Below are 25,221 nucleotides of genomic sequence, written 5' to 3'. Positions count from 1 at the left end.
GCATTGTATAGTGTATGTATCTGTGTTTCTGTTTCTATTTGTGTGTTTATATTTATGCAGTAAAAGAAGAAGGTGATAAAGGGATTTTTTTTTTTAAGGAAAGAACTATGCCAAACGATGGAAGAGAAAAAAAAAATCTCATTTCTCCCTTAGTTGCAAAGAAATGTCACACACTGAGAAACAGCAGGTAAACAATGGCATAACAAAGAAAAGTTACATTCACACTATGATTGTTATCTTAGCTGAAGATTTTAAAATATTTTCTCTATAATTTAGAAATGACTTCTGTTTTTCCATGTTTGAATTGTTGAGTTATGGTAAGCTTTCCATTGAACACTTTTCCTTCCTTCTTGACTATTATGCTTCATATATTGTCTAATTAAAAGCACCATCATCTCTTTGCAGAGCTAATGCAATGGCCTCCTAAATTGATCTTTCTACTTCCACCCTTGCTTTCCAGTCTATTTTCCACCGATTAGGCAGAGTGGTCCTGTTAAAACGTAAATGAGACTGTCATACCTGTGCCCTATCTCTGAGAAAATTCAAACCTTTCTATTTCTCATAGGCTTTATATTACCCGGCTCCTTGCAAATTCTCTGACTTTATCTTCTGATATTCCCCTCTTTGCTCTTACTCTCGCCTAGGCTAAGAACAGTGGTTTCTTTTAAATTATGTTCTGCTTAGAACACTCTTCCTGCTAGATACCAATGATTCATGTTCTAACTTCCTTCAGGTCTCTGCTAAAATGTCATTTTTTCAGAGATACCACTCTGATCACTTTATATATAACAGCTACTTCCCACCATTATCATTTCTTATTCTTTTATCTTATTTTTTCTAAATCTGACATTATTTATTTATTTGTTTGTTTATTGTCTATCTGCCCTCTATTGAAAATAAACTCCGGGAGGACATGGATTTTTTTGTTCACAGCTGTATTTCTAGTTCTTGGAAGAGTGTGAAGCCATAATGAAAATCTGTTGAGTTTACAAATTTTCTTAATGAAGAAGTAACATGCACAGATTTCACAGTATGAATGCTGAGACAATCACAGGCAGATTAAAATAGTAATATCTAACTTTTATTAATGCACCTGAGACAGAGTTCAAGGGATATGCAGGATATTAAAAGATAGAACCAAGGCCAGAGACCCTGTCTTAGAAATTATTTCTTTTTCTGTTTTTCTTGCACCTTGTAAGAGAGAATCAGCTCGATATACTTCTAACACATAAATCAGTAAAGCTTCTGACACCTGACAAAAGGGTAGAGTGGCAAGTTGCCTTATTTATAAGAAGTTATGCTCAAAGAATAAAAATCCATGCGGCAGAGACTAACTGTGAGTCTAACGTAAGAAAGCTTGGGGGAGCTATCACAACAGTCAGAATCCAATCTTCAACTTCTTCTAGAATGTCATGAGGCATAATGCATTGCTAAAGAGCTGCCAGCTCCTTTCCAAGCCGGAGATGCCTTCTCTGTGACAAATGACGTAAATTTTCTCTGCTAATCTGTGAGGATTCTCCAGCCCTTGAGTTCTTGAGAGTATGAATGCAAGATATTGTGGGTGTGAAATGTTAAATTAAAAAAGAGATATTCATGTCATTCACAAGTAATTTGTTTTTGGGAAAGACCTGACTTCTTTTCTGAAGTGGTATATTAAGGTTTCAAATTAAATACTTATAGCAAGAAATATGTTATTTTGTATGCGTAGTTGTAGATTACCTTACTTCACAATTCTTTTATTATCATTCATTAAGAACGTTCAGTATGATTCTTTATAGCCTATATTTGAACACAGAAAAGGTGTTGAAGTGTATGTCACTCTAGGGTTCCCTCTGGCTATACCCACCCTCACCATTGTTTCATAGGGCCCAATTTACAGAGGAATATGGTAACGTACAGAGTCCAGTTTCCTTCTATTTTTGTCGTCACCTTTTATTTTTAAGCTCTATAAAATAGAAATAAAAACTATCTTTCAATTAAAAAGTTCAATTAGAAAAGTATTATTATTATTATTATTATTATTATTGTTATTTTTTGAGAAAGGTCTCTCTCTGTCACCCATGCTAGAGTGTAGTGGCGTGATCATGGCTCACTGCAGCCGTGACCTTCCTGGGCTCAGGTAGTCCTCTTATCTCAGCTTCCTGAATAGCTGGAACTCCAGGTGTTGCACCACCATGTCCCGCTAATTTTTCTATTCTTTGTAGAGACAAGATTTTGCCGTATAGCCCGGGTAGGTCTTGAACTCCTGGCCTCAAGTAATCCTCCCACTTCAGCCTCCCAAAGTGTTGGGATTATAGGTGTGAGTCACGGCGCCTGGCTAGGAAGTAATTTTATTTAAAGGAAGTTTAGCAAGATAAAAGGGAACAATAGAGAGAAAAAGAAAAGAGTGCAAGCATTGGAATTGGGAGAAGATTTATAGTGGATAAGGGGGATAGAATGGGAGAAAGAGAAAAGAAATGGGAGAGAGTAAAAAGAAGAGGAGAAATGTGTAGGTGAGGAATAAGGGATGTTTGCCATTCACCTTGCCAAGGAGCACTTGCTTGGGTAGACTTCTTCCCTTCCTGGGTGTTTTTTTTCTCTAAACACCCAGAGCTTCCTCTGTCTCCACAGGGCCCACCACCCTAGAACTGTATCAATGCAGTTTTGTTTTAGAAGGTGGAACACAATGAGAAGAAGCAACGTAAGAAAAATATGACGGAATATTTTCTCATTATTTAAGAAATTGTATGAGGTAATACCTGATATTGTTTTCTACTTGTGGGTTATGAAGTTATGACTGGTACTTTTAACTTGAATTATTTTTACCTTAAAGCAGTTCCCTTTTCTCTACTTTGTGTTATTAACTCACATCATTGAAGCATGTAGCTCTGTAACTCACCAATGCCTTTTTTTTTTTTTTTTTTTTTTTTGCTTTGAACGGCACCTGTGAGGGACCTGCCAACCTAAACTTCTGGCCTCCTTGTGCTTTCGTTTTATTGCAATGAGCATCAGTAGAACTGGTGAGGGGATGTTTGATAATTTCCTGCTCTGGGTTAACCCAGTATGGCTACTTTATATTTTTCTAGGACCTAATCATAGGGAAGGCATATAATGTTGACAAGACATGACAAGGCTTCTATGATGACAAAGTTTAAAATCTTGTAGAGGAGACAGACAAACAAGAAACTGTTTAAGTCAGATTTCTGTGGTAAAACAGAAATGCACAATATGTGTGTGTAAAAGACTAGGGGTCCTGAATAAGCGATGTTTAAAGAGAGATCTGAGAGTTATTAAGAGTTCACAACGAAGGACAGAGTGGGAGGAACATTCTAGGCAAAGCAGGCAAAACGCTGTGAGGGGAAAAATTATAATGTATTAAGGAATGAAGAAAAAGTTGCTGGAACAACAAGTAGGAGAGGGAGATGGCCTCTAATTCAGATGGGAGATGTGGGTAGAGGCCAGAATATCGAGGTCTTAGAGGGCATGGAAAAGATTTTGGATATTACCCTAATTGCAGTGCAAATTCACTGAAGTTATTCAGTAGATGGCTGGCATGACTAATTTAAATATTTTTAAAATTTCTCTATACAGAGTGTATCAGAGGAATTCAAAAAATAAATGTGGAAACCTAGTTAAAGGGTGATTGCAGATAATAGTCAATGGTGGCTTGAGCTGGTAGGTTCAAGTTGGTTTGGAGAGAAGTTGTTAGCTTCAATGGATGTTATAGAGTGACTTAAATACTAAGTAATTTAAATACCATTGGAAGAAAGGGTGGATCAGTGGCATAGCTGAATTATCTAAATTCAAAATTGAGATGTATTGCCTGATGATTCTCATAATATTTATGGGAAAAAAGATAGAATGCTTGAAATAGATGCTATATTTGGAATTAAGGTGTTCTATGTTCATCTCCTCCAAACTTCATGTTGCAATTTGATCCCCAATGTTAGAGGTGGGGCTTAATGGGAGGTCTTTGGGTCATGGGGGATGCAGATCCCTCATGAATTCATTAATGCCTCCCTTGGAGGTAAATTCTCACTCTATTAGCTCCTAAGAGGTGGTTGTTTACAAGAGCCTTTACCTCCCACCTCTCTTGCTTTGCCTGTTACCCTGTGATCTCTGCACCTATTGGCTCCCTTTCACTTTGAAAGGGAGTGGAAGAAGATTGGCCCTCTCCAAATGCAGATGCTCAACCTTAAACTTTCCAGTCATCAGAATTGTGAGCCAAATCATCCAGCCTTAGGTATTTCTTTATAGCAGCACAAAACAGATGAAGACATTAGGTGTATTTCAGAAAATTAGAGAGGTATGGTGACTATATATGTCTATATAAGGGTCCCAGGAGGTTACACTATTATAAAGAGAGTTTTCATGCCAACTTCTTACTCTGACATAATATTTATGTTTACATATTATGTTTAAATATTATGTTTATATCTCTAAACATAATAGTTACCAATCGTTTACTACTGGTCTAATAATTATTAACAGCTTCACTTATACCATCTTGATTATTCTTCCAATCCAAGTATTAAAATTTTTTCAGCATCAGTTCTTTTTCTAATATCAAATGATTTAAAGTTATTAAGTAATTGCCCTTTTCTGAAAAACAGGAATAGAAGGTAAACTATTTACATGTCTGTCATTTTTATAAATACATATAACATATCAGTCTAGATTTTGTTCTAATGCCTGCACATAGCAATAAAGTGGTCCAAAAAGAGAATTTTTGTAAAAAAGGTTGACGTTTTCTTCTATCATGATGATAACATTTTAAAACCATTTGAGTAGAGACTACTTAGTGGGAATTAAAATCATGTATTAAATAATTTTTAAAAAGTTATGGGCATTACTAAAATGAAATAGGATGTTGTAACTTAAAATTCAACAAATTAAAAACTGCCACTTTTAGTGAGTTATTTAATCTCATTAATGTATGGTAGTTAAATTCCATATTTCAAAAATATCCTTTTTTAGAAAACTTTTTAAGTTAACAACAAAGAAATGATTGGCAGCTTATTTATGACTAATAAAATGTTTTCTTCATAATTCACCTTCCAACATTCTAAACTAATTGCATCATTCAGATTAAGCACTTTTGGATTGGCTCTATTTAAAATCCCATTGCATTAATGCTTTACTATTAAAAAGTTCCAGTATTAGTTCAAGTACAGTGGGGAGGTTTTTTATATCATTTTCTTACCTGGTGTTTCCTTAAAGTGTCCTTGAATATTTTTAAAATTCTACTTTTACCCCAAATCTGCAATATCGATACAGGATATCCTTCATAAAATAGACACATAATTAGTGGGAGCAAATCATGAAGAGAAATACATTCATTTGTTCACACAGCTTTGTTTTCACTCACTTTACATCCTCCCACAGACTCATCTACTCAATATTTCCTTTGACCAACATTGAGTAAGCACACCATGTGAGTTTTAACATAGAGATAAACACACAGAAGTTGACCATAAGAAAAATAATGCAACATAGACATCTGTAGAGGGAACTGTGGGAGATAGAGAATCTCTCTCTCTTTTTTTATTTAAAGATAGGAGTTTTGCTATATTACCCAGGCTGGTCTCAAACTCCTGGCCTCAAGTTATCCTCCTGCCTGAGCCTCCAGAGTAGCTGTGAAAGACTGGCTAATTTATAATAAACAGAAATGTATTTGGCTTATGGTTCTGGAGGCTGGGAATTTCAAGAACATGGTCCTGGCATCCTCATGCGGTAGCAATCCATGGCAGAAAGAAGGAAGGCAAGAGAGAGTGACGTCTTATCTGGAAGCTGCTATCACCAGTTTCAGGTGTCTTCAATGTATTGGGAGATTGCCTTTCCTTGGTGCCAGTTGTGAACAATTACTATTTTAGAGAGACAGTTAATAACGGTCTGATCATCACGTGATGGTCATCTGACATTCTGGGGTGTGTGTGTGTGTGGAGTGGGGCCATTTCCTGCCCTGCTCATGCCTGAGTAGCTACCTACTATAACAAAGCCTTGAATCTACTTCAATGTTTTTATTATCATTTCAATGGAATGCAAAATAATGAATTAAATAAATAACATGCCAAGTATTTTAATGCTTCCATCAATTTATATGTTTTTGAGGTTTTGTAAGGATGATAGACTTATGGCTACTATATCAGTTATATGTTTTACCTATCATACTCTGTATAATCATTGCTGCGTTATAGTTTCTATCCGGTTTATTAAGCATGTGGCTAAGTGAGAAGGAAAGCTCTTAGATGAAATCCACTACTCTTTTCTGTCCATTTCTTTCATTAGGAGTAGATTAGAGCATGTTTTACTGGAAAACCATTGCTGTACTCAAGGGCAAAATTACTTGTGATATGATTTGGTTTCAATTAAACACATACTATAGCTTCTTTTTATATTTCTGATTTCTATGTCCTTTTTAATAACCTTTAAGCTTTATTTTATGAAATACAAATGCAGGTTTTTTACATAGGTAAACCCTCACGTGTCATGTGTTTCTTGTGATTATTTCAACACCCAGATATTAAGCTCTGTATCCATTGGCTATTTTTCTTGATCCTCTCCCTCCTCCACCCTCCACCTTCTGAAAGTCCCCATTGTGTGTTGCTCCCCTCTGTATGTCCATGTGTTCTCATCATTTAGCTCCCACTTATAAGTGAAAACATGTGGTATTTGGTTTTATAACTTCTTAAGACTGCTGATATTAACAAGACATTTTTATTTATATGTATGTGTGTGTGTGTGTGTATATATATATATATATATATGAAAAATATGTGCGGGTGATTTTCTGTGTGCCAATCATGAGACTGTCTATAGACAGCATGCACTGCTGCAAGTAGAAATTCAAATCACACTAAGAAAATATAAAAACCCTAACAGTCCTAAATTGTGCAATGTTATTGTTATTTCATAAGTATGCTTATATAAATAGAGAAATGATGGCATAAAACTGTATTTAAGAATTCTTAATTGTTTTTTTTTTTTTACCTGAGCCTATTTCTAAACTCTGTGTCTTCCAGTTTTAATAGTGAGGCATTTTCAATATGCACATTTCTGCATCACCTTCCATAGCCTTATTATTATCTGAGTTACTTTCCACTTGCCAAAGACATTCACTGTATTTTCTCTTTTAAAGTTCAGTACTTGATTCCTTTCTTTTCTCTATGGAAAATAGACTATCTATCATTTATTGAGCAAACATTATATTTCTAGTAGTGAACTAAATTACGTTATATTCAGTATGTCACTTAATCCCCAGAGCAACTCTGAGTTTGCTATTATTATTTTAACTAATTGACTTAGAAGATAAATGGTAACACAGTGAAGTGTCTGACTGTAAAGTAGGTGTCAGAACCAGGATTTGCATTCATATCTAGACTCATATGAATCCCAAGCATTTACACTTAACCTCTTCTAGACTATGCAACTTCAAACTGATGGGTCTTGACTCTTTATCCAATTTGCCAGTCTGTGTCTTTTAATTGGACCATTTAGTCCATTTACATTTAAGGTTAATATTGTTATGTGTGACCTTGATCCTGTCATTGTGATATTAGCTGGTTATTTTGCTCGTTAGTTGATGCGGTTTCTTCCTAGCATCGATCTCTTGACTGTCAAGGGTAAGGTTCTTAGATTGAGTCAATATTCTGTTCAACTTTGTATTCAGTGATACTTGGAGAATTAGAGAACGGGCCCATCAAAAATCTATTTATATAATACATCTTAGGTAATTAGTTATACTAAGGAAAAAGTCAAAATCCATGCGTCTGGCTACAGAGCAATAGGTATGTATAGAAAAAGTATTATCATTAAGATAGGCCTATAACTTGGTTCTATAAGAGCTCCTATAAACATATGGCAGCTTAAAGGTAAATGAACTTTTCTTCTCTATACACTGTGGTAGATAATGAAAACAGAATTCTCAAGTAGTTCTGGTACTGGTAACAACGGCTGGAGTCATTTTGGAAATGATATTGGCTATTGTATTTCCAAAGGATATCAAATATTTGGCAGGGGTAGCACTAGAAGTTGTCAGGCTAAGAACAGTAGGTGGCTAATGATAATGTCAGGCTAAGCTCTTGGTAGCTCATTTAGTATTTTTATCAGTAGACATTGGTATTCTTGGATGAACACTGCAGCGTGTGCTATTTGCAACTTCTATGGTAATTCTTGGAATTGCTGCCTCCTTTGCTAAGTTTGCTTATAACTGTCCTCCTATCTTTCTTGAATTTCTCTCTTTTTACTTCATTTATTTTCTTTCTTTTATTTCTATCCTTACTTGGGGAGGAAACAAGGAAAAATGTCATTCCTGATTTTAAGAACTTAGAGCCGAGAATATGCCAGAAGCCAAATTCAAAGCCATGATTTTAGCCCTATTAGCTAAACTCGACTCATTCTAAGATGTAGTACAGTGTCCCTATTGGGCAAAAGTTTACCCTACTGTTCAGTAAATATTAGGATCAATTTTAAATAATGCCAGGGAAACTCTCTCAATGCTACTTCCTTTTGATTGCAGCTCAGTTATTAACTTCTTCACCACAAAATTTGGGAAACATGCTATATGCATAATACTATGCAAGACCATATATCCCACAAGCACTACTGTTAATTTTTTGTTTGTTTTATTTTAAAAAATTCTCCTACTTCTGTCATCTAACTTCTGGATTATCACCATACATTTTAAACTAATCGTGTTCTGTCTAATGTCCCCGCACAAAAATTAAATCTGCAGAATTAAGCATGTTTAATCCTCTAAGGATCACTGCTTTTTTGGGCCATATTTCTGTATTCAAAAATCTTAAAGTTTACTTTTATCACACCATATTATCCATTTTGAAGATGAAGGCAAGGCTTCTAAAACTGGAATTGAAGGCACTTCACAACAGGTGACTGACGGCTGACTCTTTAAAAAACCCATTCTTTTCTATTATTTTTATTAACTTTCAAATAAGTAAGTTCTTAAAGCAGACTTGATAAATTGCCATCTCCAGTCCTTTGATGTTACTATTTTCTCATTAACTGGCCATTTTTCACTCATAATTCAAGATGCAGTCTAAGGTTGACCTCCTCTACAAAGTCTTTCTCTAGTCCACAGCGACCTTCCTCCTGCACCCCTGTAATTCTTTTCACATTTGATGTTATCTATCCTCTCAACACTTAAATAACCTGCAAGTGTCATATGTGTACTTCTCCATATTTCCTATAACACCTAAATAGTACTCACACACAGTAGATTTTCATTTTATGTTTATTGGTTGATTGACTAGTTGATTTACAGTAGCAACATGAGTACTATTTATTGATCTTTAAGACTAATTACACTATTGCATTTTTTTTTGCTGGATATTCATCAAGGGATATAGAAATATTCTTAAATCATGACTCACAGGGTGAGTCATGGTTAACATGAAGAATCTTTTTCCCCAAAAATGAAAGTGTTGTTGTATAGTATCCACCAGAGTTCTTTCTGCTTTCATACTAAGTTCTATAGAAATGCAGAGAAAGAATATATTAACCCAGAGAAAATGAAGCTTCTTTTAAGGTTTTGAAGAATTTAAAAGGTCACAGAAGAAAAAAGATGGGATTCTATGTGGTGAGATCCCCAAAATAAATAATTGAGCATAGTTCATGAATAGTCTATATTTAGGGTATTATAAGGAAAGTAACCTTGTGTTGATACAGGCTTTTTGAGTTGGCATGATGGGACAGAATCCTGGAGAAGTAAGGTTGGGACAGATCCATATACTGCTTCCATCAAAGACATGCAAAGGGGAACTACTTAAGGTGTAAAGCCGAAACAATTAAAAGGAAAGGTTGCTTCTAGGTCATAGTGCTGCTGACACTTTAAAAAAAAAAAAAAAGCTTCAGAAATCACTGTGTGGCTCTCTGCTTTGCAAGCCTGTTAAATGTGGCTTTTGTATGTGTCTGAATATAATTTTTAACAGTCAGGTTTCTTTTCTTTTTCTCTATTGAAGTTCTCCAACTTACTTTAAAAAAAGCTCACAAGTTATTTTAGAAAGTACACAATATATCAGAGGTTCCCAGAATTGACTTAAAGAAAGCTCTGAATATGACTTCAACTAAAAGAGAAAAATTTCAAATATTTTATAAATGCTTTCTATATTTCCTGTATCAGTAACACAGCTGGAGAGAATTACTGCAGAAACAGTGTAAGACCTGGTGGTACAGCGAATGGTCTAAAGCTGATCATCCAATAGTTCATGCAAGTCATATCATCTGTGCCAGGATGAACTTGCTCTGGTAAGAAGAATATTATTGAAAGCCAACAGACTTGTTATATCCATTTCTGTGAAAAATGGAATACTCAGATGTAGGGCCCATCAGGAATGGCTAAAAACTGAAACATAAAGTTTGCCTCCTGAAGCTGCTTACTGACTAAATATGAATAAAAATATTGAAAAGTTATCAGGCTTTACTGATGCCATATCTTAAACAGTGATATATCCAATTGGCAGAATTAATTATAGCATGTTCACAATTTTACTTCCATAGAAAGAAAGTTTTACATTTTCAGGTAATGAAATATTTGTTAATATTTGTTAAGTAAATATTTCTGTGCTCATGTAATGCCTGAGGAATAGCAGTGCTTTTTAGATTCCCTTAAGAAAATGCTTAAAAGAAAATTCTCTTTGAAAAAGAAGATGGAAATGTCCATTTAGTTTCTTTGCCTCAGCATGTCCCTCTTCAATTTACTCGCTTTCCCCGAGTGGTTGTTCATGGCATCCAAGCACAGTTAATCTCTCTGTTTAGTGGGCATGGCTATTTTTGCAGTGCCTTAAGAGTTTTGTTGGTTGCCAGATCATTAATGGGCTATGAATTATGCAATAAACTTCTACTGCACCAATAAAGAAGAGGCCAGCAGTGAAGTCTGGCCTGAGAATAGATGAAGTAGAACAATAAAAGCCATAAACACATTTTTTTCAATTGGAAGTACTATTAAGAATTAGAAATAATTCATGTTCAGATGGCTTTGTATGGCAGAGATGCTGCGATGAAAGAATTTGCAGGACTTTTACAAAATTAAAGAAGAAAAAGGAGAAGATCCTTGGACTTGAAACAGAGGTTGTGACTAGGAATTAGGGACACACTGTCCTTGTTTCCTTCTTCCTATTAAAGTTTCACGCTAGTAAAAGTTGCATTTATAATCACAAGATTATATGCAATTTATCAGGCAGTTATTTTTCTGGAAAAAAATCACAACTTTCTGTTTCGTGAAGTACTTTCATGTAATGTCATTTTAAATTAATGTTAAAGATCTAAAACTGTTTTTTATATTTGAAACTACTTCTCTTAATAATACAGTTCTTCCTAGGTCTGAGAGTAAAAGCATGAGAGGTGAATAGCATTTCTTCCTCAGAAAAATAACAATTAGGGATGCTTTAGCCAGGAGTTGCAGTTTGTTTTTAAGTGAGTCCGGCATTATGTGAAATTTGGTCATTTACTTTTGGGTTTCTATGTAGTGAAAAACGTACTTGAAATAACTATGTATAGTGTTTAGAAGCATGACATAAAATATGAAGGCATGGTTCAGGTACTCTGGTTGCTTTTTCTCTTACTAATTGAGCATGGGACAAATTAGTCTTTTTTTTTTTTTTTAATTTTTTTGGAATCCCCCTACTCTCCCAATATGGTTGGAATCTCCCTACTCTCCCAATCATATACTGTGGTTTTAACCCCCAGGACTACACAGTGTGACTTTAGAAACAGGGTTAGTAAAGATGTCAATAGTTAAGTGATTAGGGTGGGCCCTAATATGAATAATGCCCTTATAAAAAGGGGAAATTTGAATATAGACACACTGTTGGAAAACATAACTTAAAATACAATCTTCCAACTTGGAATACCTCTTCACAAAGGCAGTAGAGAAAGGAAACAGTTTTATTATTGAATAAGAATTTAGCCAGAATATGATGCACATAACAGGCAATCTGCTAATATATTTCAAAGACAGAAATAAATCTTACCCTTTTACATATATGTTCTTAAGGTAAACAGTAACTAGTGCTCAAGAGGACTTGACAACACCATTTGTCATATATAATTAATTCTACTTTACCTGGTAATTGGGATAACCATCTGTGTTAACTAATTGGTTTTATTTGTGGAAAAAACAAATTTCTCATGTCTTTATAGCAGAAGGTAGTTTTGCAACCTGGAGCAAGGTACTCAGTGAAGTCAAGTGCTTATCCTCTCACAGAAACTGGGAGATAGGGGTGCTATCTTCCTTTATATTTACATTTCAGAGGGATGGCTCTGATATCCTTAATAAAGATATTGCTGAATCAATAGAGCTGAGAAAATGCCTATATAGTTTTCAAAAGGATTTATATACACTTCAAAGAGAGGATAAATGAAAAGTTTTCTAAGGTCAATGCTCTAAGAAACAGGAAGGGAGGGAAATCTCTTACTTTATTTCAACAGAGAGAATAATTTTCTTATTTTAAATTTGTATTTTTCCTCACCACACCCAAACTGGAAGAACATCCTGTGAAGAAGAAGGCAGAGATTAGAATGATGCAGAAGAAGCCAAAGAGAGGCATAAAATTCCCCTTCATAGTCCTTGTAAGAAGACAACCCTGCTTCACCTTTATCTCAAATGTCCAGCTTCCAGAACTGCAAGACGGTACGTTTCTACTGTTTAAGACGCTCAGCTTTTGGTACTTTGGTAAAGCAGCCACAGCAAACTAATATATCCTTTATATCTCATTTTTCTCTTGGGGTGAGTGGCATTTGGGAAGGCATAAGAACCGTAAAAAGGATATAATAATGATATCTACTTCAGAGAGTTATTAAGATAATTAAATATGTTGACCGGGCAGGGTGGCTCAAGCCCGTAATCCCAGCACTTTGGGAGGCCGAGGCGGGCGGATCACAAGGTTAGGAGATGGAGACCATCCTGGCTAACACGGTGAAACCCTGTCTTTACTAAAAATACAAAAAAATTAGCCAGGCATGGTAGCAGGCACCTGTACTCCCAGCTACTTAGGAGGCTGAGGCAAGACAATGCGTGAAGCCGGGAGGCAGAGCTTGCAGTGAGCCAAGATTGCGCCACTGCTCTCCAGCCTGGGTGACAGAGCAAGACTCCATCTCAAAAAAATAAAATAAAATAAAAAATAAATAAGACAGTGGTCTCCAACCTTTTTGGCACCAGGGACTGGTTTAGTGAAATAAAATGCCTCCACAGACTGGCATGGGGAGTTGGTTTCAGAATGATTCAGTGCATTACACTTATTGTGCATTTATTATTGTTATTATACTGTAATATATAATGAAATAATTATACAACTCACTATAATGTAGAATCAATGGGATCCCTGAGCTTGTTTTCATGCAACTAGACAGTCCCATCTGGAGACAATGGAAGATAGTGACAGATCATCAGGCATTAGATTCTCATAAGGAGAGCACAACCTAGAGCTCTTGCATGTGCAGTTCACAATAGGGTTCGAGTTCCTATGAGAATCTAATGCTGCCACTGATCGGACTGGAGGTGGAGTTCAGAAGGTAATGCAAGAAGAAGTGGAGTTCAGATGGTAACACAAGCGGTAGGGAATGGTTGTAAATGCAAGTGAAGCTTGCCCAGCTCAATGGCCGCTTATCTCCTGCTGTGAGGCCCACTTCCTAATAAGCCACTGACCAATACCAGTCTGTGACTTGGGGGTTGGGGACTCCTGAGTTAAAGCACATAAAGTGCTTAGGAAAGTGCCTGGAGCATAGTACTCAATATGTCTTACTTGTTATTACCATTCTTTTTCCATTGAGCAATCTACATGGTATTTTTGGATGTAAAAGCAGAGGGTTAGGCAAGATTCTCCCACATCCTTTCTTTCTCAGAAATTCAATTATTCTATTTTTTATATTTTAAGAATATAAAAATCTTTTGTTCATGTCACTACAAATCGATGCATAAAATTATATTACCTTCCATTCAATTCAACAAAGCACAGGAGAGAGAGAAATCAAATCTAGAGAAAAGATGAATAAGTGAAGACTTCACAGACTGTATCATGGCTGGAGTAAAATTTGGAGGTTGAATTTATCACCCAGGAAAGAGTAGAGATAATCATTTCAGGGCTTGACAGTACCAGAGCCAAAAACTGGTTAACAAGATAGAATATTGCTTGTTGCTGCAAATGTTTCTGGAATCTAAAATTATAGGGCAAGCAAATGGAGATATAGATAACAGAAAAGTTATGGGACAGATTATGACAGAACAAAGGGAGACTGTTGAGTTAGAGGTGGAAGCTTCAAAGAAGAACAGAGAAAAGTGCATTATGTAATATCATGTTGAATTCTAATGATCTCTAACATGCAATGAGAGCTTACTGTATGCCAGGCCCAATTCTAAGTACTTTTACATATACTAACAAATTTAATCCTCATGGCAACACTGTTAGATGAATATTATTTTAGCTTCACTTTACAAGAATAGAAACTCTGGCCCCTGGAGCTCAAGTAAGATGTGAAAGATCATATAAACTAGTAACAAAGTTAGAGTTTGATATAGTTTTATGGCTTTATACAGTTTGGGTTCCAAAAAATAAGCATGTGTTTACATTCATTATGCTACCGCAAAGGTTATCAGGTGCTAAATGCAGACCAGGTTGAGGGAAGCATATCAGAGCAGACACTACTTATCATGTGGAAATCCTACACTGTGTGTTTTCATTTTGCAGTTCAAATGCCACATTTATTTTGAAAAATTTTTCCCAATACCCTCACCAGGAGTAATCTCCCATCTTGTATATATTCATTTACTACCTTTCTTGGTAAATAGTATATAGTTTATAACGTTTTTGAAATTTGTATCAAGGTGGACTTCACTACCTTAACTTTTTTATATGGGTTAACACTTTAACACTGAGACCTGTATATGAACAGTGTTTTGTACATAAGAAGTGCAAAATAAGAATCTAATGAATGATTAGACAGAAAGAAAAGAACGTAAGACAACAGTGATACATTTTTGGAAGTTAGTAGTCAACCAAAGAGATGATAACTGAGTGATCCGAAGCACTTTCTGAATAAGCAAAGAAAGGTGGAAAGTAAACTGGTTTCTAGAAAACAGTTTATAAAGATTTAGACACTGGTAGCCTTGGGTTTGTGGCTACAATAGGCAGGGAAGATGAGGGCCAGTAACTTAGGCCTGAAATCTTACTGTCTTTATGAGTCTGTTTTCATATTGCTCTACAGAAATACCTGAGATGGGGCAATTTATAAAGGAAAGGGGTTTAGTTGACTCACAGTTCCCCAGGCTGTATGGAAAGCAGTCTGGCCATCTGCTCGGCTTCTGAAAAGGCCTCAGGAGTCTCACAAACATGGAGGAAGGCGAAGGGGAAGCAGACTTGTCTTACATAGTGGGAGTAGGAGGAAGACAGAGGGGGAAGGTGCTACACAATTTTAAAACAGCACTGAGGGAATGGTGCTAACCCATTCATGAGACTTCTGCCCCCATGATCCAATCACCTCCCACCAGGCCCCACCTCCAACACTGGGGATTAAAACTCAACATGAGATTTGACACAACACCCAAACCATATTCCTGTCCATTCCTAGGAATCTAAATATCTCCTTTTGCTGGAAACCATGTGCTGACATTTCCTTAGCACATTTTTGGGTACCACATTGTTTAGCTTCATTCCAGGTTAACAATCCACTCTAAGCACTTAATGTGTGTAAAGTCCTCGCTCTAATTTCTTCTTGGTACACTGTCCTGTATTACCTCACTTGATCTTCCCTAGTACAATCGTTCCTGTTATCTGGCTGTTCTACAGAACTTGCCATGAATTGTAAAAACAAATTCTGTATGTGAGATGATACTGACCAAATTTGCTTCCTATGAAAAAAAACAGTTCAAGATGTTTACGTAACATGGGATTTCCACACACTGACCTTCCCCTTGTTTTCTAATTCAATTTAATGATATAAACTAGAAGTTCTTGAGAAAATCCATTGAGTGACTCTTTCCCAATTAAATGAAATAGGCTATCAGATCTACACCTTCAATGGTCAAATAAAACATATCCCTTCTTGAGAAAATCCATTGAGTGGCTCTTTCCCAATTAAACGAAATAGTCTATCAGGTCTGCATCCTCAATGGTCAAATAAAACATATCCCTGAATGAGGGGGTTTTATTCTTTAGCTATACTTAGAGGAATTTCCTGGTGTTCACACATTTCTTTTCTATGTTATATTTTTGAAGGCTTTTTTCTTGGCTCTTATTTGTTTTACTTGAAAAAATAATGAGAATGGAATTTAAGAAAAAGAAATTATATATTACATTTGAATTTAACCATTATTTTAATTTAAAACTTTTCAATATCAAAATAAACTTATACAAAGGAAAGGTATATAATTAATATTTTAAATAATTTATATACTAGCTTCTTTATGATTATTATCTAGTAAATCAGCATCTCTATGAGGTACTTTGTGTCTCTATTTACAGATAAGGAAGCTGAGAGTGATAGGGTTTAAGTCATGTATTCTGTTCAAAGTCATACAAGTAAGTGGCATGGGTATATTTTAGACTCAATTTTGTCTGACTTCAAAGCTATGTTTTTTGTTTTTGTTTAATAATATACCACCTTGCTTTTTGTTTTCATGAAGAGCGATGACCAGTGTTCACATGTACTGTTGTAAAAGGGAATTAGACAACTATTGTATCCAGAAGAATGTTAAGTTATTGAAAAGTCATGAAGTTAGAACATCTGGTTTGATATAATTTCCTTCTCCATTACCAACATTGATGTGACCTTGAACATTACATTTTGTTATGAAATAAAAATGGCATTAATACATGCCATCTTGATGTAAGAATTTAATAATGGGATGTATTTGAATGAATGTAATAAAAATAATTTTCATGAATAATAACGTTACACTTTAGCCACTGATAGATCCAGTTTTTCAGGAATAGGTGATGACCAATAAGTAACTCATAAACGATAAAGCATTGTGTCTTCTACACATAAGAATGATTTTAAATGAGCTTCTGTTGCACTGGCAGAGGAATCCTCACTGGAAATCATTTTCAAAGCAAAATGGGAAGGAAGTCAATGAAGAGGGTTGGGTCATGTTCAATGTAGTGTTTAAAACTATCAGAGACCCATAAAGATAATTCTTGTTTCAAGTATATATTTTTTGTTTTAATTAATGCTTTGTACCACAGGGAGCCACTCAAGTTTTATTGATAATTGATAGTATTTTTCAAATAAGCTCACTGTGATTTTATCATGCCAGCCCTTAGGCCCTCTGAGTTTGGCTTAAGCTTTTGGGTTTTCATTCCAGCACACAAAATAGTATGTGCTGGCACAGGCTTCCAATAGCTACTTCTACTCTGGGGTCACCAACACAATCTTTAAACTTTATCTTTAATTTCATTTAGACATATTTGACACTTTTGTTTGTAATGCAAAATATCTCCTTCAAAAAAAAAATGAAAAGCAAACAAAAATCATGAAAATGGGATTAGAAAAATATCTTTATGTAGCTTACCCTTTATTGGTATAAAACAATACATAGTAGTATAGAAAAAAATGACACTGGCTGAAACCACGCCTTTCTGAGACACTTACTTTTATATTAACTCATTTATGTTCATTTATGTTAATAGTGAATTATGAAGAATTAGAAGATCTTTCTGGGGAATCTAATTTCTTCCTTATTTTCTAACATATTTTTAAATCAGTATTAGGCCAGATTCAGAATAACTTGTTGGAAAAATGAGACTGGGAGAGTGGAAGTAATTATCTCCAAGGCCCCCTTTTGACTAGTTTGGGAAGATTGGTCAAAATAATAAATTTTATCGTATTGTTTTTAACTAACTCTAGAAACAATAGCATTTCCTGACATAGATGTTGTTATATTATTCTTTCAATCTGAAATTAATAGGTGAATTTAACTTGTTTTTTTTGTGATTACTGTACAATAAAGTTCAAAATTCTGCATAGATTTGGTGTGTTAACTATCGCTGTAATGATTCCGAATTGAGATATTTTGAGGCACAGTGAGACACCTGCCAACAGCTCCTATTTCCGCCTCATTGCCTCTCTTGGGTTTTATCCACATATCACAGTTGTGACTTTTGTATAATATCATAGAGCTTCTGTTTGCTAGAGTCCACTGGCACTGTGATATACAAAACCATTTTTAAAAAAAGTTAATAGAAGTAATCATCTGTGAGAGCCATCAAGTTCCAAATTTTGAATATTTTAAACTCTCATCTCATATCTTTTTTTGTTACCAAAAAAGTTTTTTCAACATGTGTAGTTCTTATTAGATGACTTCATAATATGATTTTTAGTTTAATCATTTAAGAAATTTAATCAGCTTATGAAATTTTCACAGCTCAGGAAGAGGCTTATATTTACATTTAATTTATTTATTCATTAATAATATGGTTAATACCATTTTACTATTAATCAATGTTGCTTGTTGTCTCTGTACAATATGCCATGTATTGAATCAGATATTGTATGTGCATTGCTCTTAATTCTTATGTCTGTACTGTGAGATAAGTATTACTATACTCTGTAACTCATATCACATATTAGATAACTGAGGCTGAGTGAGGAACAGGAACTTACATACTTAATTAATTTTCTGAGAATCTGGTAGGTATAAGAACTTGGGGATACATTTAATGCTTAAGTTATGCTACTACAAACAGGATGAGAAATCATGTCAGTATTCAAAGGTCTGAAGCTTTTGTTTTACTGTTCTTAAGGAGTGGCTAAGATGTTTGAATCTTTACTTTTATTACCCGCGTACATCTATGTTGTCTACTTTAAAACGTGTGTTAATTTCCTTTCAGTTCAAGTAACAGAAATCCAGCTCATTCTAGTTAAGGAAGAAAGAAAATAAATAAACTCCAGTTTCATTTGAAGAATCCTGGGACTGTTCAGATAATTGAAGGAAGAGCTGTAGAAACCTGGGAAAATGTGGGGCCAGAAGCTATTGGTAAGCAAGAGGTAGGCTTAAACCGACACACACGAGTCAGTAGTTAAGAGTATTCTTTGTGAATTCAGGATGCTTTCCGAACTCAGATGTAAGTCCTGCCAGAAAAGTTTCTTTTTTCCTGTATAATTAAATGGATTCAGTGATGAGAAATAGTAAAAAGGAAGCCACACAAAATATATATGTAACATGGTACATTATGATTGTGTCTCAAAAAAATAAATGAGCTCTCCACTCTGGCAGAATATGAAGTCACCTACAAAGGGAAAGACTTCAAATTAGCTTCAAGACTTCTATACAGCAACTGTCATATACTAGAATATGATTACCACCATATCTAAAAAAATGTTCAGGGAAAGAAAGTGTGGTATATTTAATAAAAGATAAGGAATGGGCCAGGCGTGGTGGCTCATGCCTGTAATCCCACCACTTTGAGAGGCTGAGGCGGGCAGATCACTTTGAGTTCAGGAGTTTGAGACCAGCCTGGGGCAACATGGTGAAACCCCGTCTCTACTGAAAATACAAAAATTAACTGGGCTTAGTGCTAAGCACATACCTGTAATCCCAGGTACTTGGGAGGCTGAGGCTGGATAATCACTTGACCTGGGAAGTGGAGGTTGCAGTGAGCTGAGATTGCACCACTGCACTCCAGCCTAGGTGAGAGAGCAAGACTCTGTCTCAGGAAAAAAAAAAAAAAAAAAAAAAAAAAAAAAGAAAAGAAAAGAAAAGAAAAAGAAAAAAAATAAATGCAAAAGTTATTTAAAAGCAGACATTCTAATACAAACCAAATAATCAGAACTTAGATGAAATACTTTATATCAGATAAGGAATGTTTTCCCCATTGCTTGTTTTTGTCAGGGTTGTTGAAGATCAGATGGTTGTAGGTGTGTGGTTGTATTTCTGGATTCTCTGTTCTGTTCTGTTGGTCTATCTATCTGTTCTTGTATGAATACCATGCTGTTTTGGCTACTGTAGCCCTGTCGTATAGTTTGAAGTTGGGTAACATGATGCTTCCAGCTTTGTTCTTTTTGTTTAGAATTGCCTTGGATATTTGGGCTCTTTTGTGATTCCATGTGAATTTTAAAATTGTTTTTCTAATTCTTCAAAGAATGTCAATGGTAATTTAATGAAATAACATTCAATCTATAAATTACTTTGGGCAGTATGGTCATTTTCACAATACTGATTCTTCTTTTCCATGAGCATGGAATGTTTATCCATTTGTTTGTGTCCTCTCTGATTTCTTTCAACAGTGGTTTGTAGTTCTTCTTGAAGAGGTCCTTCACTTCCTTTGTTTGCTGTATTTCTATGTATTTTATTCCTTTTGTGGCAATTGTGAATAGGAGTTTATTTGTGATTTGGCTCTCAGCTTGCCTGTTGTTGGTGTATAGGAATGCTAGTGATTTTTGCACATTGATTTTGTATACTGAGACTTTGCTGAAGTTGCTTATCAGCTTAAGAAGCTCTTGGACTGATGCAATGGATTTTCTTGATGTAGGATCATGTCATCTGTAAACAAAGATAGTTGACTTCCTCTCTTCCTATTTGAATACCCTTTATTTGTTTCTCTTGCCTGATTTCCCTGACCAGAAATTCCAATATTATGTTGAATAGGAGTGATGAGACAGGGCAACCTTGTCTTCTGTTAGTTTTCAAGGGAAATGCTTCCAGCTTTTGTCCATTCAGTATGATATTGGTTGTGGGTTTGTCATAGATGACTCATTATTTTGAGGTACTTTCCTTCCATACCTATGTGACTTCTTAACATGAAAGATTGTTGAATTTTATTGAAGGCCTTTTCTGTATCTATTGAGATAATCATGTGGTTTTTGTCTTTAGTCCTGTTTATGTAATGAATCACATTTATTGATTTGCATATGTTGAACCAACCTTGCCTCCAGGGGATGAAGCCTACTTGACCATGGTGGATAAGCTTTTTGATATGTTGCTGGATTTGGTTTGCCAGTATTTTTGTTGAGGATTTTTGCATTGACTTTCATTAAGGGTATTGGCCTAAAATTTTATTTTTTGGTTGCATCTCTGCCAGGTTTTGGTATCAGGATGATGCTGTCATTATAGAATGAGTGAAGGAGGAGTCTCTCCTTTTCAATTTTTTGGAAAAGTTTCAGGAGGAATGGTGCTAGCTCTTCGTGGTACCTCTGGCAGTATTCAGCTGTGAATCTGTCTAGTCATGGCCTTTTTTTGGTTGATAGGGTGTTTATTACTGCCTCAATTTTAGAACTCATTATTGGTCTATTCGAGGACTCAATTTCTTCCTGGTCCAGTGGTGGGAGCGTGTATGCGTTCAGGAATGCCATAGGTCCATAAGACATCTTTTCCCACTACTGCCACCACCAAAGGGACTGCTAGATTGTATAACTCAAGCAATAAAGCTGTTTGTAACACAGTCTGAATTTGTTGCACAGTCCTATCCTCTGGGACTGACTCAAAGTAGCCCAATACATGGTCACACTTAATATGTATAAATATAAAATCTGTTAACTTCAGAAGTCAAAGACTGTTATGCTTCCCTAATTGTGGTAGGGAATGAATGACACAGAAACTTTTCTTTTACTTTGGCATGCACCTGATTGAACCTCTAAAACCTTCACAGAAGTGGCAGGTCTTGAGCATTCATAAGATTTACCTTGTACTCTTCAGTGTGTTTGTCTTTTAAACTTGCAACATCCTCGATGCCTCTTCCTCATTTTATCTTTGAGTGTGATATCATTGATGCAACGAGTCAGAGTGATGTTTTCTTGAATGTTCCAATTATCTAGGTCTCTTCATAGTGTATTATGGCTACAGGACAGGAGACTTAAAAGCCCTAAGGCAAATCTGTAAATGAATATTGTGTGCTGACATATTAAATACAAAGTTTTTCAGACCCTCTCTTCTAATTGGAGTGGAAAAGAATGCATTCACTAAATCAGTGACCACATACCACTTATCTAAAGCCAAATGAGTCTGTTCTAGTGATGATACTACATTTAGCAAAGTAGCTATAATAGGGGCTACTGTGTGGTGCAGTCTGAGATAGTCTACAATCATTTTTCAGGATCCATTCAATTTGTTCTAGGGTCGGGCTTTTTCTCTACCATTTTCCAGGCCAATTCAAATATTCAAGGTTTTCTGAATGTTGCCTATCACTTTTTCGGTGTTTCTAAGAGTCATTCCAGCAGTGAGTTAGGCCCATCCCCTGATGTCTTTGCTGGGTTGTTAAATGCCATGTCCTAAGAAAATACCCCAATCATGAACCCTTATTCCATCTGATATTCCAAACAGCTTGATCAAGCACTCTAAAAGTTTACTCCTAAAAATACTTCCTTGGGTCCTGCTGGTACAAGCCACTTATTTCTTACAATTGTTTTTGATATATAGGCTGTTTACCTTCTTATCAGTCACAGAATACCCCCAGCCATTTTCTGCTGTTTTATTGTTTGTTTGTTTGTTTGTTTTGGCAGAATCTTGCTCTGTTGACCAGGCTGGAGTGCAGTGGCACCATCTCGGCTCACTACAAGCTCCGCCTCCCAGGTTCACGCCATTCTCCTGCCTCAGCCTCCTGAGTAGCTGGGCCTACAGGCACCCACCACCATGCCCGGCTAATTTTTTGTATTTTTAGTAGAGATGGGGTTTCACCGTGTTAGCCAGGATGGTCTCAATCTCCTGACCTCATGATTCGCCTGCCTCGGCCTCCCAAAGTGCTGGGATTACAGGCCTGAGCCACCACCCTTGGCCTTCTATTGGTATTCAATTATTGTTATTGGTCCGACAGCTAAGAAAGAAGGTAGAGGCAGCTTCTGAGGGGCCACCTGCAGCATTCTAGGAGAGAGGCCTCTGTAGTGACTTCCAGAACTGTGGAAATGCTATGCCTTACTAGGGAAGAGGTGCTAGCTCTGCAAGCCTCAAGAGTTTGAGACGTGACACTGCAGAGTCAATATCTAAAGGGAAATCCATGCAGATGACCTCTTCTCATGTTCAGGGTCCCGGGGTTTCTTCACCAGGGTCCCAACCTTTGTATAACAGGCCTGCCATGTTTGAGCATGTAAGTGTCTGGAGCGTCGGGATGCTAACAAATAGATTGTTGGCCTGTGACTCAACTGAGTCTGTCTTTCTAACTGAGGAGATAAAGGCCTCTGTAAAAGCTACAAAAGAGACCCTCTGGCTGTTGGCTGGAGAGAATGCTTCATCAGTTTTGACACCTATAGGAGTGGAATGGTGGATCCACAAGAATTGCAGAAGGCCCTGACAACAATGGGATTTAGGTTGAGTCCCCAGACCATGAATTCAATTGGAAAATGATATACAACCAATGGAAAGATCACCTTCAATGACTACATCACTTGCTGTGTCAAACTTAGGGCTCTGACAGACAACTTTTGAAGAGGGCATACTGCTCAGCAAGGCATTGTGAATTTCCCATGTGATGTGTAACGAGTGTTTAATTCAAGAGTAAGCTGCATGAACGTAATCGACATTCCAACTGGAGCTCTCCTTTGCTTTTCCTCTTTGCCTGCAGTAATGTCTGTAAATTTGCATCATCACTTTCCCTCAACAGCTATTGTAAAGGTTTATTACTTTATGTACAACTGGAGTTTTGTTTTTATTTTTGATAATAAATTCTTTGGAACTTTAATAAAAAATATATTCACTGCTAGAAATACTTCCTTGAGTCCTGATGGTACATGCCACTTAATTATTAATTAGTGGCTCACACTTAGCCCCTAATTACATGTTATAGTTTATTGGCCCCTGTGGGTCGGTCCAAAATCCCCATCTAACTGCTTGTTTTCTCTGACCTCTTTGGGTACACATTACAGTTGAAGTCTTTTGAGGAGTAGACAAGATAACATCGGACATGGAAGTGATTTATTAAGGGAAATGACCATGAAAGAGAATGAGAAGTGAGACAAGGGAAGCTGGTAGAGCCATCAGACTGTCATGTGTGTCGGATCCTTAGGAAGGGGAGAAGGAAGGAAAAAACTGTTGAGGGGATGAGTCGTAAATTTCAGCACAATTCTAAGGAAATTCAGTAAGGCCCATGGGGAGTCTAAGTGAAAATCATTCTATTTAGATCACACTCAATTATTAGATGGTGGCAGCCCATAAGATGCTTGGCACTGGAGCAAATGATGGATGTGTGAATGTAGCAATGGGGGTCATGAGTTAATTACAATCCTAATATCAAAGATTTCAGAGACACATTTTCAAGACTGGAACAGTATCGGCATGTATTTATATCTACACAGATACAAACATCCTCCCATATAAACAACTATGGAGCAATTGCACTTAAGAAAATTTCTTTAATAAAATATGAGCTGGTTACGGTGGTTAAAGAGTGTAATCCTAGCACTCTGGGAGGCTTCTGCAGGTGGATCATTTGAGCCCAGGAATTTGAGACTCTGTTCGCTACTAAAAACACAAAAATTAGCTGGGCATGGTGGCAGTGTGCACCTGTTGTCCCAGCTATTTGGAGGGCTGAGGCAGGAGGATCACCACCTGAGCCTCTGGATGTTGAGGCTGCAGTGAGCCATGATCATGCCACTGCACTCCAGCCTGGGTGACAGAGTAATACCCTGTCTCAAAAACTAAACAAAACAGAACCATTCACTCATGTACTCATGTTACTATGGTATACCAATATACACTGTACAATAATACTGGATAATATTATGATATACAACATTAGTAATTATTGTTTAAACAGGCATGTAATTATGTTTTAATAACAGAAAATCTGTTAATCATGATATTAAATCAAATTAAAAAATCATATGATTGCCAGGAATGCTAAACTTACATTTGGTAAATATTTTTAGCTATTTTAGATACATATAGACTTTAAAGCTATTTTAGATTAAAAAATCCTTAGTAAAGAGGAATATATGGATAGCTTTTTAATGTGATTACACATATATTTAGCATTAGATCTTGTAATAAAATACCAGCATTTCATAATCAAGATGAGCAAACGTTTAATTTAATTTTAGTTTAATTAATTAATTTAAAATTGTTCTAGAGTTACTAGTGCTACAAGCTGTGAAAAAATAATAAAATATGAAAATAAACAAAGGAGAAAATAAAAATTTATCATTGCAGATGACATAATCATACAACTCAAGACAATGGAATGGAATATTATTATTGCTAATAGGAACATTCAGTAATGTAGCTGCATCCATTATTTACATGTAAAAGTATTTCTCTTCTAATATACCAAAAATTTCAATGAGAAAATCAAATGAAAGAACACAACT

The sequence above is a fragment of the Macaca fascicularis genome, chromosome 5, assembly GCF_037993035.2.
Source record: "Macaca fascicularis isolate 582-1 chromosome 5, T2T-MFA8v1.1".
NCBI classification, from domain to species: domain Eukaryota; kingdom Metazoa; phylum Chordata; class Mammalia; order Primates; family Cercopithecidae; genus Macaca; species Macaca fascicularis.
The sequence above is the reverse complement of the archived record's forward strand: the minus strand, read 5'-3'. Positions refer to the sequence as shown.